Raw genomic sequence first — 19255 nt, 5'->3', positions numbered from 1 at the left:
CTACATAAAAAATATATATAAAGAAGCATGGCTTACCCTGACTGTAAAACGTCTTTAATGACATGGCAATTTGGGACAACTTGACTGAATTATAAACAAGTGCACACAGTTTTTAACTATTGTTATGCTTCTTTTGTTACAGTAGAACATCTTATACATGTACATAATACATATTGGTAACATAGGCCTGTTAGTCATGACAATTTTATAAGCTAATAAAACCATTTTGTGGTCAACTTCCTTTTTTGATATTTACCGCAAGCAGTTTCACTGCTAACTTAGTGACGTAAGTTTTGTTTGACCCTATTACTACAGCACATTTCTAGAAATTCACAGAAGCCCTTTTGTTGTATCTTATAACCAGTGGTGTAAAGTAACGAATTACTAATACTCTCCTTACTGTAATTGAGTAGTTCTTCTCAAGAATTGTACTTTATTAAGTAGTTTAAAAACAGCGTACTTTTACTTTTACTTGAGTACATTTTTAGCGCTGTATCGGTACTTTTACTGCGCTACTTTCCCTCAACCTGCCGTCGCTACTTTATATGTTTATTTTTTCCTGTCAACGGTGATTGGCTAAGGAGAACAATCAGTCCCGTGATTCCCGTCCAATCAAATCGCGCATAGAAAACTTGCATCAGACAGACTTCAAGACACCTGGCGCCAATCATGGAGGAGGGAGGAAGTGTGGTGGATGCTTCAATACGCAACAGCTCAAATACAGCACTTCAGCAGCCTTGGCTATACCTGAAGCAGCTTTTTGCAGTGAAGACGAAGAAGGGCAATTGTGTCATTATGTCATGTCAACTTTGCCTGCCTAGACCGGTTGAAATATCGGCATTCAAGAGTTCTTCCTCTAATTTAAAAAAAAAACACATCGAGGTAAGTTTTGAATATCTGCTAAATTTCATATCGTAAATATGTTAAATGGTATAATAAAAGTCACAACCAATATAGTGCGGGGGCGCAAATGCGCAGTTTTTCTGGGAAAGTGTATTCATGTAGAGGTTTTATGAGCTAATGTGAATTAGGGATGTACCGAACATTTAGCAACCAAAAAATAGCACAAAAACTGCTGGACACGCTTAGCTTGTTAGCCAGGGTTCAAAGTGCACAGCTGTGTTTTAGCCTCTTACACAGGTTTCTCTCAGCATATAAACACATTAACCTGCTTTCTGTCGGCTTATTATAGGTGTATATATTAATGTAATGTGTTCTCACATGGCGATTTAAAATTGTAGTCCATGCATAGCAAGTAACTTTTATTTTATAGTTAAATCAGGTTTTTGTTTTTTAAATGATGCAAGCAAAAGTTTTTATCAGTGGTTACAAATGTGAGTTACTCAGTTTTGAAGTGTATTCTTTTTCCAGAGAAAACATCCATCGAAATTAAAGTAGTACAATGATTGTGTCTTGAAAATAAAAAACTCAGAAGAACAGTGGTGTGATTCAGCTGTGAAACAAATGAAGATTAAAGACTACTCCATGTCATGCAGGCAGGTTACTCAGTCCACAGTTGACAGGCTTGTAGTTGAGTTTGTCTGTGAAAGCCTTCAGCCCTTTACCATAGTTGAACTTCCAACATTCAAAAATCTAATCCATACAATGCAACCTAGCTGACCAGCTGTGAAGTTGAGAAACGGAAGCAGCCGCAAAGGTTAAAAATAATCATTGCTGAAATGGCAAAAGTCAGCTATATACAGGTGAAACTTGAACAATTAGAATATCGTGCAAAAGTTCATTTATTTCAGTAATGCAGCTTAAAAGGTGAAACTAATATGAGAGACTTATTACATGCAAAGCAAGATAGTTCAAGCTGTGATTTGTCATAATTGAGATGGTTATGGCTTACAGCTCATGAAAACCCCAAATCCACAATCTCAGAAAATTAGAATATTACATGCAATCAATAAAACAAGGATTGTACATAGAACAATATCAGACCTCTGAAAAGTATAAGCATGCATATGTACTCAGTACTTGGTTTGGGCCCCTTTTGCAGCAATTACTGCCTCAATGCGGCGTATCATGGAAGCTATCAGCCTATGGCACTGCTGAGGTGTTATGGAAGACCAGGATGCTTGAATAGCGTCCTTCAGCTCTTCTGCATTGTTCAGTCTCATGTCTCTCATCTTTCTCTTGGCAATGCCCCATAGATTCTCTATGGGGTTCAGGTCAGGCGAGTTTGCTGGCCACTCAAGCACAGTAATCCCACGGTCACTGAACCAGGTTTTGGTGCTTTTGGCAGTGTGGGCAGGTGCCAAGTCCTGCTGGAAAATGATGTCCGCATCCCCATAAAGCTCGTCTGCGGAAGGAAGCATGAAGTGCTCCAAAATCTCCTGGTAGACGGCTGCGTTGACCCTGGACTTAATGAAGCACAGTGGACCAACACCAGCAGATGACATGGCTCCCCAAATCAACACAGACTGTGGAAACTTCACACTGGACTTCAAGCATCTTGCAGTGTGTGCCTCTCCATTCTTCCTCCAGACTCTGGGTCCTTGGTTTCTAAATGAGGTGCAAAACTTGCTCTCATCAGAAAAGAGGACTTTGGACCACTGAGCAACAGACCAGTTCTTTTTTTCTTTAGCCCAGGTAAGACGCTTCTGACGTTGTTTGTTGTTCAGGACAAGAGGAATACGACATTTGAAGCCCATGTCCAGGATCTATCTGTTTGTGTTGGCTCTTGATGCACTGACTCCAGCCTCAGTCTACTCCTTGTGAAAGTCCCCAACACTTTTGAATGGCCTTTTCCTGACAATCCTCTCCAGGCTGCGGTCATCCCTGCTGCTTGTGCACCTTTTTCTTCCACACAACTTTCTATTAATGTGCTTTGATACAGCACTTTGGGAACATCCAGCTTCTTTTGCAATTACATTTTGAGGCTTTCCCTCCTTATGGAGGGTGTCAGTGATGGTTTTCTGCACAACTGTCAGGTCAGCCGGCTTTCCCATGATTGTGATTCCTACTGAACCAGACTGAGAGACCATTTAAAGGCTCAGGAACCCTTTGCAGGTGTTATGGCTTAATTAGCTGATTAGAGTGGGACACTTTGAGCCTAGAATATTGCACCTTTTCACAATATTATAATTTTCTGAGATTGTGGATTTGGGGTTTTCATGAGCTGTAAGGCATAATCATCTCAATTATGACAAATCACGGCTTGAACTATCTTGCTTTGCATGTAATGAGTCTATCTCATATTAGTTTCACCTTTTAAGTTGCATTACTGAAATAAATGAACTTTTGCACGATATTCTAATTTTTCGAGTTTCACCTGTAGGTACCACTACTGATTGTTGGACAGCTCGCCAACGGAGTTACATCGGTGTAACCGCACACTGGATCGATGAATCTACACTGGAAAGAAGGTCTGCTTCGATTGCCTTTAGATGCTTGAAAAGATCACATACGTTTGATTTGCTTGCAGGGACCCTGGATGACATCCACTCGGAATATGGCATCTCAGGAAAAATAGTCAGAACAACTGATAGTGGATCAAATTTTATTAAAGCATTTAAGGTGTATGGTGAACAGAGTCAGCAAGAGTTGATTGGTGCTGACTCTGCTGAGGCAGTGACACTGGAGAGTGAGGAAGATGCAGAAGGAGTTGAGGTTCAGGACACCTGTTCTATTTTAAACACTAACAGTGGGTTGGAGTTGGTCATCTACCCAAGCATCAGCGTTGCGCGTGTCATCTTAATTTGGTGGCTACTGTGGATGCTTCCAAGGCAGAGGACAGCAGTGAGGTATATAAGAAGCTTACCCGTTCAACGTTTGCGAAATGCCAGGCATTATACAATAAAACCAGCCCGGTCTGCCATCAATGCTGAGATCGTCCAAGAAGAATGTAAGCTGCAGTTCATTCAGCCCAACCACACAAGATGGAATTTGGTGTACAGTGCTGCAGAGAGGGTAATGCGGATCCTAAAGGAGCAGGGAGAAGCATCCCTTCGGAATGTACGTGCAGCATTCACAATGAAAATGTAAGTCTGTTTGCTCAATCTCAGATTGTTCTAATTGGAGTACATAAGGTGTTTGTGTGTTTTGATTTTGACTCTTTGTTTTTTTTTTTTTTTTGTTTTTTTTTTTTTTTTTTTGTTTTTTTTTTAAATAGGCTAAATCCTGCTGAAGTTTCTTACCTCTCTGAATACTGCATTGTGATGACGCCTGTATCCATGGCCTTGAACATCCTTCAGTCTGAAACAAACACTCAGATGGGATGGCTGCTTCCCACCATCTACCTTCTTGATTCCAAGCTCAAAAAGATGGAGGCTTCAGTCAAGGTATGTCTTCCCCTTATTCATGCTCTGCAGCAGGGTCTACAAAAGCGCTCTGGGGAGTTTATGGAAGATCCGGAACTCATCAGTGCTGCAATTCTTCCAAAATTCAAAACGTCATGGACAGACAAGGCCCACATCATAAAAAGCAGGTAAGATGTTCCTAATATTTTGTACATGAATACAGATTATCTGATGATATGGATATTATGCCAATTTCTGTTAGAGTGAGAACATGCAGCGTTTTGTTTTTTAATGTCAGGAGTCATGGGTACATTTTGCTTATCCCACTTGTAACTGTTCCACTACTGTGTATGGGTTTGTGTGGAGTTAAGTGATTGGTTCAATATTTATTTACTTGCCTGCTGTAGCACAGTCAGACTGTGGAACAGTGTTCGAAAAGACACGGGTATTGTATGTATGTAGCAAGGGAATAGTTTAGTCCCAATAGTTGGTCCATAACACACTAGTAAACATGCCATAGTTTGTCTATCAGCATTATCCACTATTATTATTATTATTATTATTATTATTATTGTTTGTGTGTATGGTAGGTATGGATTACATCATGCATTATCTTGATGCCATTAAGGGCACCCAGCAAAACAAATCGCAATGTGATGCCTCTGACGAGGATGACTTCTTTTCTTCCATTAAGACTGTTCCATCCCCAACTGCATCTGAATTGGATGGATACTTGGCTTGTGCCTCAGAAGAGATGGGACTGCTTCACTCATTTCCTTTGGTGAAAAAGCTAAGCCTCAAACTGAACACACCCTTGCCTGCCTCTGCAGCATGTGAGCACCTTTTTAGTTGTGCTGGGCAGCTGTTTACACCTAAACGAGCAAGGCTGGACCATACAAATTTTGAGAATCAGCTCATTGTAAAACTGAACAGCAAATTCAAAATATAGGCTCGTTGTTGACCCCTACGCTAAAATCGCTGCAAGCCTGCGTTCATGTTCAGAGACTTGTCAGTTAATACATGTTATATTCACTTCAGTGTAATATTCTAATTTGTGCTACAGGCTCATCTTTTTATGTTAAATTGTTAATGTACAATGCTTTGCAACCTTTATTAACCTGCAAGAAGACCTCCGCAGAATGATTGTCATAAATGTTACCTGATTATTGGTTGCTTTATCAAACATTACATGACTGGATTTTCAGTGCTAGCAGTCAAAAAGAAAACTGTTGGAGAAATTATATATATATATATATATATATAAAAATATTCTAATAGCAATATAGTACATTAATAATAGTAATAATTTCCACTAAATGATGGCTTGAATATCCATTCATTCTCAGTGCCTGGCAAAAGCATAATAACAATAACTACATATATTATCACAGGTCCATGTAAGAGGCTATGCCTGAAGAGGGCTTAGCTTAAAATGATTCAATTCTTAGTATATCTTAAGTTAGATTCTGGAAAAGTAGTCATAGATTTCCATCAATTTTACATTTGAAGGTCAGCACTAAACTACTGTACATATGCAATAAACTTGGTAGATGACAGTAAAATACTGAAACATTATTGTTTGATACAGATTGCTGGAAATCCTGGTGCCTGTATTTTATTAAACATTTAGCCTACTGATACTATAAATATACCTTTACCTACAGAATTTGACAAAGAAAATATACACTATGTATTGTGTCCCACTAGAGGACTAAAAATAGTGTTTATGAGAACTCATACTGTACAGTATGCTATAAACTTCTAATATCCATACATTTTTTGGGATAACAAAGTTATGAGTTTCAGAAAGACCCTCTATCTGCAGCTGTTCAGTGGTATGCTTGTATTGTGTGCTACCTGTCTTGTATGTAGCACTAGATACACCACTACATGAATAATCAAATAAAAAGGTAAATTGATTACATCGTGAAAAGATTGTCTTAGGAGTCCCAGGAGTTTCTCTCCCATGTTTGGCTTATTCTTTTATCCAAAATTACTTGTGTGATATTGAATAGAATTCAAGCGAAAAGGCCATTAAGAAGCTGATGTCTTAAAGTGATATGAATTAGTCAAAAACTTTATGATGGTGTATCAGATTAAGCTAAAGTCAAAGAAATGTTTCATTGGCATTTCTTGGGAAATTGGCTCAGTGTAAGAGTAGCTGATGTGTACAGGGCTTCAGCACTGCGAAATGAAAAGTCTAAAATTTCATAAACTGGGAAAAACATTTATGCAATACAGCAACGTTTCCAAATTGTGTTTTCAACTCAACACAACTATACCTGTATTCAGTGTTTTTGATTGCTTGGTCTTGAGCAGGCGTGGAAAATACCTGAGTAATTTTATCATACAGTATTGTTTTTGTATATTTGTACTTTACTTGAGTATTACTGAAATTGAATCTTGGTACTCTTACTTGATTACATTTCAAAGAAAAAAAATGACTCCTTACATTTTTATTTAGACTTTCAAATTACAAGAAGGAAGGTCTACAGAATGTCTCTTCTTCTCTCACCCAGCCAATTACTGTGTGTTATATATCGTATGGACTCAGTTTGGCATAGTCATTTCAGTTTAGCATTAAATCAAATTCAACAATGTAGATAAAAACTATTGAGAATCAAGCCAATACTTTCTCATGCTACTTAATGTAGTTAGCGCTATAGCTAACCGTGTGAATATAGCTAAGCCTTGGCCTAGAGGATGGCCCTAACTCAGTAAAATGAGGTGTCTCCTTTGCCTTCCTAGAGGCCTCCCTAATTAGAAAAAGCATGAGATAAGTTTCGCTAATTTGCTAACATAAACTGGCTGTATTTAACTAAGTTAGCCTGTTATCTTTGATAATGCTAGGTTAAACTAGCAACAAGTCTAGCAGCTAAAAAAAATTGGCTGGGCAGCAAGCCAAATTCTAGCTAATGGTAAATATTGATTATTTACGTGATATTTTGTTTCTGATTAATTCACTAGCAAACTATGTAGCATTAGTCATGCATACTATGACCAACAAACCTACAGAGGTTGAATGATCTTTTTGGGCAAAATGAAATAAAAATCATCTCACAGTTTTAGATAAGTGATAAAAGTTACTTTTCAACTGAAGACATTCATCACTTATAACTGTCTAATAACTGACTACAGCAACTTTTTTTTTTTACTTTCACTTGAGTACATTTTTATCTGGATTCTTCCACATTTAATTGAGTAAGACTTTGAGACATTTGAGACATTATCTATACGTTCACTTAAATATAACTTCTCTGTACATTTTCCATCCCTGGTCTTAGGACTAGAGACAGAGCAAAACTATGGACTACAGTACAAGGGGGTCCCTTGTTAAAGCAACACTGCAATAGATGACAGAGCTGACAAATAAGCAGTTTACTCATTGCCAATACAAAATGTCTTAATGTTTACTGTCAAATGGAGGCATATACATGTATTTACTTTAGGGAACGCTTCCATCTAAATAACTTTTTGCATGTTGGGCTGATGCATCAGCAGACATGAATACAATACTGACATTTACTGACAATGCAATACTTTTTTTTGCTTGTTTCGTATTTACATAGTTGGTACTCACTTTCAACAAACATGATTTACCCGTACACAGAATGTATTCCAAGCATAGAACTGTTAAAGATGGCAAAAGCTAGCAAAGAACTGAGTTTCTACATAAGATTCACACATGGAAGTAAACACCTACAATCTGAATTTTCATTTCAAAATGTCCGTTGTTTATTTTAAATGTATCAGGATACCCAGGTGAGTCTTATGTCCAATTAATTGCAAATTACTGCCAATAAGCAAGTTCAAATTAGCAATAAAGGTGCTTTTATGTACTGCACACAACTTTGAGCTTTTTTCTGTCTCACGTAGGGCTATAAATAATGTGGATAATTGTTAACATTTTTAACATTCAGTTTAGTGCAAAGTTTGTGAAGGACATACATTTTACAACATACAAATGAGTGCGCTCATGAAACATTCACAGAACCAACAGATGGTGCTAGAGATCTTCGATTCATGGAAGACCTACCATGCATTTTACTTAAAACAATCTTGATACATGAGAACTGAAATGTTCTCATGTAAAGGACTAAGATGATTAGACTTTGCATCTAATTTTCTTTTGATTTGTCAATGACTGAAAAAGAAGCAAGTGAATTGGTACAATATAAGTTCATAAAGAAAGACATAATATAGAGTGCTTCACAAGTGTTAGACACTTTAAAATAAATCATCTTACATGTTTATTTTGCGTCTCTGGAACTAGTGTATCAGTATTGTAGCAATTTTTTTTACATTTGCAAAAATTCATTTTCCACATTACATGTTACAACTGAAATTTCTCTTAAGAATAGAGCACTTTTCAAATAAAGCATCATTACGGCTTAACTAAGAGAGCTTGGAACATCCTATCAATAGATTTCTTTGGAAAATTGCATGATGGTGTAACAGTATAAATAGTTTTATGATCATGCAGTTTATAAGGAAATCAGTGTAGTTTTAAAGCCAGTAAGTGGACAAGCCAAATATCAGTTCACTTCACTTTTTTTTTTATTGTTTAATGCTCTTTTCAGTGCATTTCCTTCATATTTCCAAACTTTTCCTTTCATACCGTTTAAAAGCATGTATGCTTCCATATGACTTTATAGCGGGTGTGGTGACACACCAGGTAGTGTTGCTGCCTCACTGCTCCAGAGCCTCTGGTTTGATCCGGAGCTTAGGTTACTGTGTAGTTCCTTCATTGTTTGCATAGTTCTTCTCCAGGTTCTCTGTCATGCCATTAGGTGGCTTGACTATGCTAAATAGACCCTAGGGATGAATGAGTATGCAATATGTGTATGTGTGTGCATGATTATTTAATTGAGTAATACTTTGAGACATTTGAGACATTATCTATATGTTCACTTAAATATAACTTCTCTGTACGTTTTCCATCCCTGGTCTTAGGACTTGAGACAGAGCAAAACTATGGACTATAGTACATGGGGGTCCCATGGACAGATTAAAGCAACACTGCAATAGATGACAGGGCTGACAAATAAGCAGTTTACTCATTGCCAATACAAATCAAATGGAGGCATATACATGTATTTACTTTAGGGAATGCTTCTAAATAACTTTTTGCTTGTTGTGCTGATGCATCAGCAGACATGAATACAATACTGACATTTACTGACGATGCAATACTTTTTTTTGATAATTTGTTTGCTAGTACTAGCAGAGTACTTGTGTATTAGCACACAAAAAACACAAACAATGTTTTCAGGAAGCAGGTTCTCAGAGTGCTGGTATTGCCCATCAGCAAAATGAATATTTAATTGATGACTGGTTAAGAAGAGCAAAATGTTAGAGGGCTATTTGTAGGATCTACAGACTAATTACCCAACATAACACTTTATGTTGAACAGCTTCAGACTCAATTCTCTGGAACAGTACTGGAGGAATGAATACCATCTTACCAAAAGATATTCCCACTGTGAAGGCCATAGGATATGATTCACATCATACTCATTACACCATTCATTCACTGAACCCTGGGAACATTACCATCCTGAAAGAGACCACACCCATCTCAGTATACGTGTTTCATCAATAAAGGTGATCAGTCTGAATAACTTTGTGTTCATTTGCAGTGATCTTTCCTTCTATGGGGACAAGTGGAGGCAAACCATGTCCCCTAAATGTCCCCTAAAGTGTAATAGAGCCACCATTTTTTTTTCTTTTAATCTGTCATTTGTTTGTCGTTGTTGAAATAGGCTCTAAATTCATTCTTTGTTGATGAGCAGACATAGCAAATAAAAACTATTGCAAGAAAACAAAGTGATCACGCTACAGTAATTTAATTCCATCTATGATTATAATTTTACACTGCAGCATCATCCAAAGGATTACTGTACCTGATAGCTATAAATTTGCTTTGAAAAAAATGTCTAGTGTTAAATGTATACCAACAAGTTCTACAAGTTTTGGAATAATTATGTCTTCTTCTTCTTCTTCTTCTTCCATAATTAAGTAACAAGTTGTTGCTTAAATTACTGGATGATTGCAGTACATTGGATGGCCAGATGAGGGAGCTCAAGGACCATATAAAAGACATGTTCAGCTCACAAGGGCCTTTAGAATTACCACAATGCTTTTCTTGGATGAAATGAAAGCATACAAGCTCATATCCCTCATTTTAGCATAGTAAGGGGTTCACATGCTGTGCAGTTAAAACCAGCCACTGTATTACAGGTAAACAACCATTTGTTCAGCTCCACATCCTTAATAGAATTATTTATAGGTAATGAATTCGAAATGGGTGATTTAATTACTACAGTGATTTACATGTGATTTTGATGCATACATCTCATTTTACATCTGATTTTCAGGCATAGCTGTAAAGTTTGCATTACTCTATTGGTTTACCCTTAAAGTTTCTGTGTACAACCCTGTGTACAGAAAAAGGTTTCCCTAAGAACCCTTTTATGAAGCTAAGAACTCAACTGTCCTAGCAACCTTTTGAGGAACCCTTTGTATTAAATGATGTATTAAAGGCTGTGTCACTTGATTTACTATAGATATTATGATCATAGATGAAATGTAATAGATGGTCTAGGTATAAGGACTAGAATTAGGACTAGAATTACTAGGACTAATCATCTAAATCTAAATCATCTGAGATCATTGTTAGAAATAACTTGAATAATAAGTTTATATATTTTGACTGTTGACCTAGCAAGGAAACCTTTCCTAGACAGCTACAAGTATTTACGGTTAAAGAGTAAATTCCTATGTAATAAAGTAGCTTTATGTGAAATCTCGCTTTAGACTATGATTAACATAGGCTAAAAAGATTACTTTAAGATTCATCACTCATATCAATCTCAATCAGTTTAAGATTCATTGCTCTTACTCATAAGTCATCATAATTCATGCCTGAATTTAAGCCCAGAGGATATGCGCGGTGGTGCAGGATTGGGATGAGATCCCAGCACCTTCGAGACTGAAACCTGCTGCTGCCTGAAGTGTTTCACCTGAGCTTACTCAGCTTTGCCCTTCACACAGCTGTTGGATTTTGGAAAGTTTGCTCCAGCCTTCAGGGGAGAAATTTTGAAAGAGGGTTATGGGAGTTTTGGGAACACCCAGAGATTGGAATGCAATTCAGCAATTTGTTTGTAATAAGTGCCAATATAGTAACTTGTCAGATCTGATAAATGGCACAGAGCACACCTTAAAAAGCTTCATGCAACCTTTAAGCTGCTAAGATGGTTAGTTTTCACATTATATCAAAATCAATTATACATGTTATACAAAATATACAAATTGTTTCTTTTGGTGTAATCTCACATACATTAAATCAAATAGTAAAATACAATATAATAATACAACATAGCAGAGTACAACATTCAGTAAACAATATCCCATAAATACAATATAACAATAGTACAATACAATGCAGAAGTGCAATACAGAGTATGCCAGTAGTACTATCACTGGTGAAAAAATGTGAAAATAATACAACAGGTAGTTTATTGCAACGGACATTATATGTACTAAATGCTGAAAATGACAAGAATAGACAAATAAAATATGTAATGAGATTAAAAAGAGGATATACAGTGAAATATGTGATCAGTGAGTTTTTTGTGCAGCTACAGTCAGCCATTGCTATATGTGGTGAAGGTCACGTGTGCCACTTATCAGAGAGGAAGGATGTTAAATAGTCCTGGTTTAGGAGGATTATGGCCTAGGGAAAGAAGCTATGCAGGTGTCAGCTGGTGTGAGACTTTAGGGCCTTTCCACTGTGAAGGGGAAACACTGGAAAAGATGGTAGTTGTGTTGTTGTTTCTGCTGTTGTGGTGGTGGTGGTGGTGATTTGGAAGAAGTTTAATGGCTTACCAGTAAACCAGTATAAGGCAGTGATGGCACATCCATATGGGCAGGTTGGGCAGAGAACATCTTATAGTATATCAGCCATTCAACAAATCAATCTTCATAATGTCCTCATTAGCATACCTTTAGAATTCCATTGAAATACTAATAATCTCTTTTAAATCAGAAAACCTTTTTTTAAAATGTTGATATTTGACAGACATAAGCCGGTATTATATTGGTTTGCTCCATCATGGGGCAGTGTGCTCATTGCGCAATTTAGCTCCATATTATTTTATTCTTTTTTATTTTATTTTATTCCTAATGGTCAAAAATGGGAATGGCAATAAATGCTAATAGTGGCCCGTTGGGGGAGGATCACTCTTACAACACTCTTATCACTATTTAATAATAAATACTCAAACAAAGGCAAAGTGTAAGTGTAGACAGTGTGTCTATGGTGTACAGAACCATTTCTACTGTAAGATATATTGCAAAGATTGGGAGAGGAAGCGAAGTATTATGGAGGAGATAATGACCATACAACACAAATGTATGCTCACTGTGGTGAAAAAGAAGTAAAATGACTCTCTCTTTTAATGATTTCTAAATTTTCTGGGCTAGTAGCAGGTCTTTTGTGTGGTTTTTGAGCTGTAGTTGGGCTGAATATTTGCTGAGACTACCACTCCTGTGTGCCTTGCACACTGTGACAGTATGGTGACAGAATCCTCACCCACTGGGTGAAGACTGTATGTTTTCAACTCTTAACTGTGTATTATTTGGTTACTCTAAAAGATTCACTGGGATAGCCTCTTGACTTAATTTTGTCTGAGGCTATGCCGTTATTAATGTCATCTTGCCCTACCAAAGTCTACGGTCACGAGCCGCTGCTGATATAAGGTTTAACGTCAGTCAGGTCTCCATAATTCCATAATTCCTCTCTCAAGCACACACCTGGGTTGCTGTTGCTTAATGTCTCTGATAGTATGTGGCAATAATCAGAGGAGCATTGATAAGTTCTCTCTTGGCTGTTCAGCAATCCACTGCTTCCAGCCATGCACCTGTACCCCTCCTTTCTCAACCACTCCAGCTCTGTCGGCATGTTGTTTGGCATTTCTCATTAAAAACCCATACAACCTGACAGCAGCATTTTTAAAATTGAGGCTTTAACAAAGAATATGTCAACCCAATTGTTTAGGCTTGTAGATAACATCTTGTCACAAAAAAACTGTTTGTTTACCATATTGATGGTAAAGTCAGGTCTGTGAGTTATAATGAGCAGAGCTATTTTTATTATGTGCAGGCTTGAAAATGAAACTTCAGTGAAGGCAACTGTGTGTTGGACATAAGGAGGAAAATGTCAGCCTGACTTTGGAATGACAGTGTGCCAAAGGCAAGTTGTGTTATTTGGCCCACAGACAGCCAGCATGACCCCAGAATCAACATTCAAAACCACTTTTCACGCACATTGGCATAGAATTCGTAATATTTCAGCAGGCTTCATTTTTCTTGCATTAGTCTATTTTTGGCAGGGCTTGGCACACTTCTCCTAGCTGCTTTGAGTCATAAGTAAGTCTATTCTCCTTAGTGCTGAATTTAATGATGCTTGAATGTGCACCTTCTTACATGCATGGCCCCTGTCACTGGAAAACTTTTTGAGAGGCAAGTTAACAGACCGTGAAAGGGCGGCACAGATGGCAACATCCTAGGTGGTAATTATCCAGCACCACCATGGAAAGGGAAAAAAGTGAGAGAGGGAAAAAGTGAAGGTAAAAACACAAAATGGGTGTTGCCATCAGGTCAGCGTCTGATGTTTCTCGCAAATCAAATCAAATCAACGGGGCTCAGAGACGGGACTGATGGTACAGGTCACATCGCCCAATAAGAAGGTGATTTTTAGCTCCAGTGATTTTGAAGTCTCTGAGGAGTTGCTGTGTAAATAGAGATCGCACTCATGTTAAGTCTTGATCTGCGAGAGTCCTCTTGTTGCTTTTTGCAATCTGTTTTTATTCAGTGTGTATGTTTTACGAATTAGCCATCTTTGATGAGCTTGTGATTCACCTCATAGCGAGGCTGTAATTAGCCAAAGTGTCTCAGTATGGGACAGACGCCTCTAATAGGCGCATTTATGCAACATTAGGCAAGCAGAGGCTGTTCTGAAGAGCTTAAACGTTTATTCTGGTGCTGATCTATTAAAATTGAAGGTGACAGCTCATTTGAATCATGTTTGATTTTTTTTCCTTTGGGTTGGGGAGGGGGTGTTTTATACTCTTCCAGGTGATAACCCCTGCTGCATATAAGCCTCCATGCAAAAATATGTTAATACTTCCCATATTAAAATCTTTGTCTGGTTGTCATTCTCACATGGGGCACATCAAAGCCATATGACCCGATTTTGCACCTGCTGTTTAATTAAATTTACAAGACAGACACACTCTCCACTCCTGGTGATATACAAATCAGTTTTTATTACCCAGGTCCTGTGATTTACAAGGCAATTGACTGCTGGGTGGAGGTGGCACATGCCAGAGTTGTCCAGCCGAAAAAAGCTGCACAAACCCACAACAGCATGTTAGTTTCTTGACTGACATGCTAAAACAAAACAAAACAAAACAAACAAAATATGGCTGCTTGTTCAAGATGTTCAAGTTTATACCTAATGCACTGTGCTATTTAAAGAGTTTTTATTGTTTCCAATAAAAATTTTATAACACCGTGCATTAACATTCTCCATGTCAGATTATATTATTTAAGAAAATTATTACATTCTGCTTACTTCATCAATCAGCGAGATCCAGGTTTGTGCAGAAAATAGGGAAATAAACATAAATATTTTTCAAAGTGAGCTTGAGGTAATAAAGATATTTTTCAGTCCATTAGCATGTTTCATCCTGTGAGTTTCATGTAATCCTATATCATTCTAATTTTGGTAACTTTTAGACAAGCATCGAAGAAACATTCTGAGATTTTTAATCAAAAACTTCTGACACTGCCAGAACTTTGTCATCGGCTGTTTTTGGACACAATATAATGACGGCAAAAAAGATACAGTAACTTACTGAACTTACTGAAAGCAAGTAAGTCTTAACAATCTTAACACTCAAAATCTTAACAAAATCTACTTCTTATTATGAGATTATTATAAATCAAAAATACGATAATTCAGCCTGTTATAGATGCTTTTCTCATAAATGTTATCTATTGGCAGATAATTTTGCTTCTTTCTAGAAATAAAATTAGAAAAATGATCTACCAATAGAACAAGACTTCATCAAGTTTAAAATTAGTAAGTAAAATGTCTAGAAATAAGTTTATTAATCAGATATTTGGTTTATTGTATTCTCATAATAGGAAATACTAGATACATTTGACTATATTCAAGATATTTTCACTTGCTAAGACGCCATTGTTTGCAATGATTAAATCCAGTGCGCATGTATAACAAGCACTTGAATCATACAAAAGCACTATACAAACATATCTCTCTATGTTGGATTTAAAGCATAATGAAGAAGTAGTGTCCTCAACAATGTCGAGTAAAAAGTGTTCATGAAGAAAAAAGTGCCAATACTGAATAAACATATGTTATAAAGCAAAATATGTTAAGTATGTTATGAAATGTTTTCTTGTTAGCTACAGTAACAGGTCCAGTAGCTTCTGCCATAGCTCTGAATCACAGTATGCCTCCCAGCATAAAAAGAATAACCGTAAAATAAAATGCCTAATTTACTAATTTATTATGTATCTGAAACCATATGGCAGTTCAACTAAAAGAGACTGAACCACTCTTATTTCTGTTTAATCCTACATAAACCTACTCAAGCTAAATATCAGATGCCAGCGTCTTGCTGTTGAGCATTGATTTGCAGTTGCATGCGTTTCAGAAGCATGGCCCCGCTCGCAGTGGAGCGAGCTTCTCAGGCGATCCATAATAGATGATGAAATTTGGCAAGCGGTCGAGCCTTATGGCCCATTCTTCCTCCTGCAGCTGCTTGTTTTCCCACAACTCATCTGTGCTGACCAAGTTGTGTGTGTGTCTGTGTGTGTTCATGCCTGCGTCCGTATGTCACTGGCTTTGCCCACGAGCACTACACCAGCAACTTTCCATATTTCAATATGTCAGACGTGATGGAAGATTCAACTTGCAGAGGGTTCCTCCTTTATAGTTCTAGCAGGGGTGAGAGAGTTGTTATGTGAGGTGACTCAGTTTGCTCCAGGTGTTTGTTCCACATAGGTGAAGTGAGTCATTACTGCCAGAACACATCCCAAACTGCATGTAGTTCTCAACTGCTCTATTTTGCAGGGTTCTATGTTCTGTGGTACTTTCTTTGTGTCTGTTGTGCCTAATAATAATCATATTTGCAATATTTATATAGACCTTTTCATACATACAGTATATTTAAAGTGCAGTACATGCATAAAGGCAAGTGAAACATGACAAATAGAAAGAACAAGTAAACTCATAACGTATAAAATGGCTTAACATGAACAAAAAGCATTGAGTATTATAGCATATTGGAATGATTATTGGCCAGTAGGAGCCAGTTAGGAAATTTTTTAGCCATGTACACTGAATGTGGGACTTGTTCACTCAGTTAAAACTTGCCAGTGTGTATATGTGTGTGTGGTTTTTTGTCTGTTATGTGAGACTTTGTTAAATAACTCAATAAGGAGTATAGGGAAGTATAGCTGAAGTACTTGTCCATGGAGAAACCCTAAAAATACCATAATTTGCCCAATTCAGCCTGTAGCATTTTACCATGTTTAATGTTTCATAATGAAGCTGACTCTGTAATGTTTGTTTTAAGCTAACTATTAGGTTGGCTCTGTACATTAAGAAGGCTGTGAGTTGCTGATGAGCAGATGTTTTCTCTACACAGCAAGGGGGACAGAAAGAGGAGGGGAAAGTAGTCTTCCACATCCCCTTCAGGTGGACCAGGTGTCTGCAGCACCGCACTGTGTCATCCCAAAACTTGGCGCTGCACTATGAAACAGGTCCACCTCATTGTTCCACCCCCCTAGGGGTGGGCACAAATTAACGCACATCCGGCATGCTATGCAAGAGAAGGGGGAAAAAATAAATAAACGCCCAGAAAAGCGTCGCCCGGAGTGTGGACGTGGGGCAGGAGAGAGAGATTCTGCTGAATAGAAATGAGAGTGGGAGTCAGAGAAAGCCAGAGAGGCACACAGGAGAGCTCCATTTGTTAAGGTGCAGGTGCAGAGTTTGAGTGAATGCCAGGTTGCGCTCCACGTTTTTGGTTCCATATTAACACTGTCAGCTTTTTTTTTGTTCACAATTCTCTCTCTCTCTATCACAATACAGCCCCTATTTCATCATTTGTTAAAACTTGTTCAAAGCTTGTTCCATTGTCTTGAAGCTTCAGTTAAACTGTGATTTAACCCTCTCCACTTCTGATGAGGACAAAGCTTTTTAAACTCCACACATATATTCCCAGACATATATATATATATATATATATATATATATATATATATATATATATATATATATACAGTCAGGTCCATAAATATTGGGACAGTGACACAATTTTGGTAATTTTGCCTCTGTACACCACCACAGTGGATTTGAAATGAAGCAGTCAAGATGTGACTGAAGCGTAGACTTTCAGCTTTAATTCATGGGGTTTAACAAAAATATTGCATTAACCGTTTAGGAATTACAGCCATTTTTTACAGAGTTCCTCCATTTTCACAGGCTCAAAAGTAATGGGACAATTGACTGATAAGCAGTTTCATGGCCAGCTGTGGCCTGTTTCCTCCTTATATCATGTGAAATTAAGGAGATAAAAGGTCTGGAGCTGATTCCAAGTGTTGAATTTACATTTGGTAGCTGTTCATGGGAACTCTCAATATGCCGTCCAAAGAGGTGTTGATGCAAGTGAAGGAGGCCATCATTAGGCTGAAAAACCAAAACAGACCTATCAGAGAGATAGCAGAAACTTTAGGAGGGCCAAATCAACAATTTGGTACATTCTTGAAAAGAAGGAATGCACTGGCGAGCTCAGAAACACCAAAAGGCCGCAGAAAACAACTGAAGTGGATGATTGCAGAATTCTTTTCTTATTGAAGAACAACCCCTTCACAACATCTAGCCAAGTCAGGAACACTCTGGAGGAGGCAGGCCTATCATTGTCAAAGTCTACAATCAAGAGCCACCTTCATGAATGTAAATACAGACGGTTTACCTCAAGATGCAAACCGCTGGTAACACTCAAGAACACAAAGGCCAGATTAGACTTTGCTAAAAAACCTCTAAAAAAAGCCTGACCAGTTCTGATGCAAGATTAACTTGTACCAGAATGATGGGAAGAGAAAAGTATGGAGAAGGAAAGGAAGGGCTCATGATCCAAAGCATACCACATCATCCGTCAAACATGTGGAGGCAGTGTTATGGCATGGGCATGTTTGGCTGCCAATGGAACTGGGTCACTGGGGTTTATTGATAATGTGACTGTTGATAGAAGTAGCAGGATGAATTCTGAAGTGTACAGAGCTATACTTTCTGCTCAGATTCAGTCAAATGCTGCAAAACTGATAGGACAGTTCTTCACAGTACAGATGGATAACAACCCAAAACATACTGTGAAAGCAGCCCAAGAGCTTGGAAATTAAATGTTCTTAAATGACCGAGTCAGTCACCTGACCTCAACCCAACTGAGCTGCTTTTCACTTACTGAAGACAAATCTGAAGGCAGAATGACCCACAAACAAGCAGCAACTGAAGATGGCTGCAGTAAAGACCTGGCAAATCATCTCAAGGGAGGAAACTCAGCATTTGGTGATGTCCATGGGTTCCAGACTTCAGGTAGTCATTGACTGCAAAGGATTTACCTCCAAGTAATAAAAATAATCCTAATATTTATGATTATATTAGTTTGTCCCATTACTTTTGAGCCTGTGAAAATGGAGGAACTCTGTAAAAAATGGCTGTAATTCCTAAACGGTTAATGCAATATTTTTGTTAAACCCCATGAATTAAAGCTGAAAGTCTACGCTTCAGTCACATCTTGACTGCTTCATTTCAAATCCACTGTGGTGGTGTACAGAGGCAAAATTACCAAAACTGTGTCACCGTCCCAATATTTATGGACCTGACTGTATATTGATTTAATTATTATACTATAATCATT

At 37.7% G+C, this 19255-nt stretch overlaps 1 long non-coding RNA gene across 3 annotated transcripts; it reads left to right on the top strand.

Moving 5' to 3' along the window:
* Positions 1-647: 647 nt before the first annotated feature.
* On the top strand, positions 648-17527 carry LOC128319149 (uncharacterized). 3 transcript variants are annotated; one of them, XR_008302560.1, is made up of 4 exons: positions 650-882; positions 3284-3986; positions 4118-4432; positions 4835-17527. It is a non-coding gene; the product is annotated as an uncharacterized LOC128319149 (long non-coding RNA). The 3 variants fall into 3 exon arrangements; XR_008302559.1 differs by having other exon boundaries at positions 648-882; positions 4118-17527; XR_008302561.1 differs by having other exon boundaries at positions 651-882; positions 3431-3986; positions 4118-17527.
* The last annotated feature ends 1728 nt before the right edge of the window (positions 17528-19255 follow it).

Source organism: Pangasianodon hypophthalmus, chromosome 10 (genome assembly GCF_027358585.1).
Source record: "Pangasianodon hypophthalmus isolate fPanHyp1 chromosome 10, fPanHyp1.pri, whole genome shotgun sequence".
Lineage (NCBI taxonomy): Eukaryota > Metazoa > Chordata > Actinopteri > Siluriformes > Pangasiidae > Pangasianodon > Pangasianodon hypophthalmus.
The sequence above is the reverse complement of the archived record's forward strand: the minus strand, read 5'-3'. Positions and strand labels throughout refer to the sequence as shown.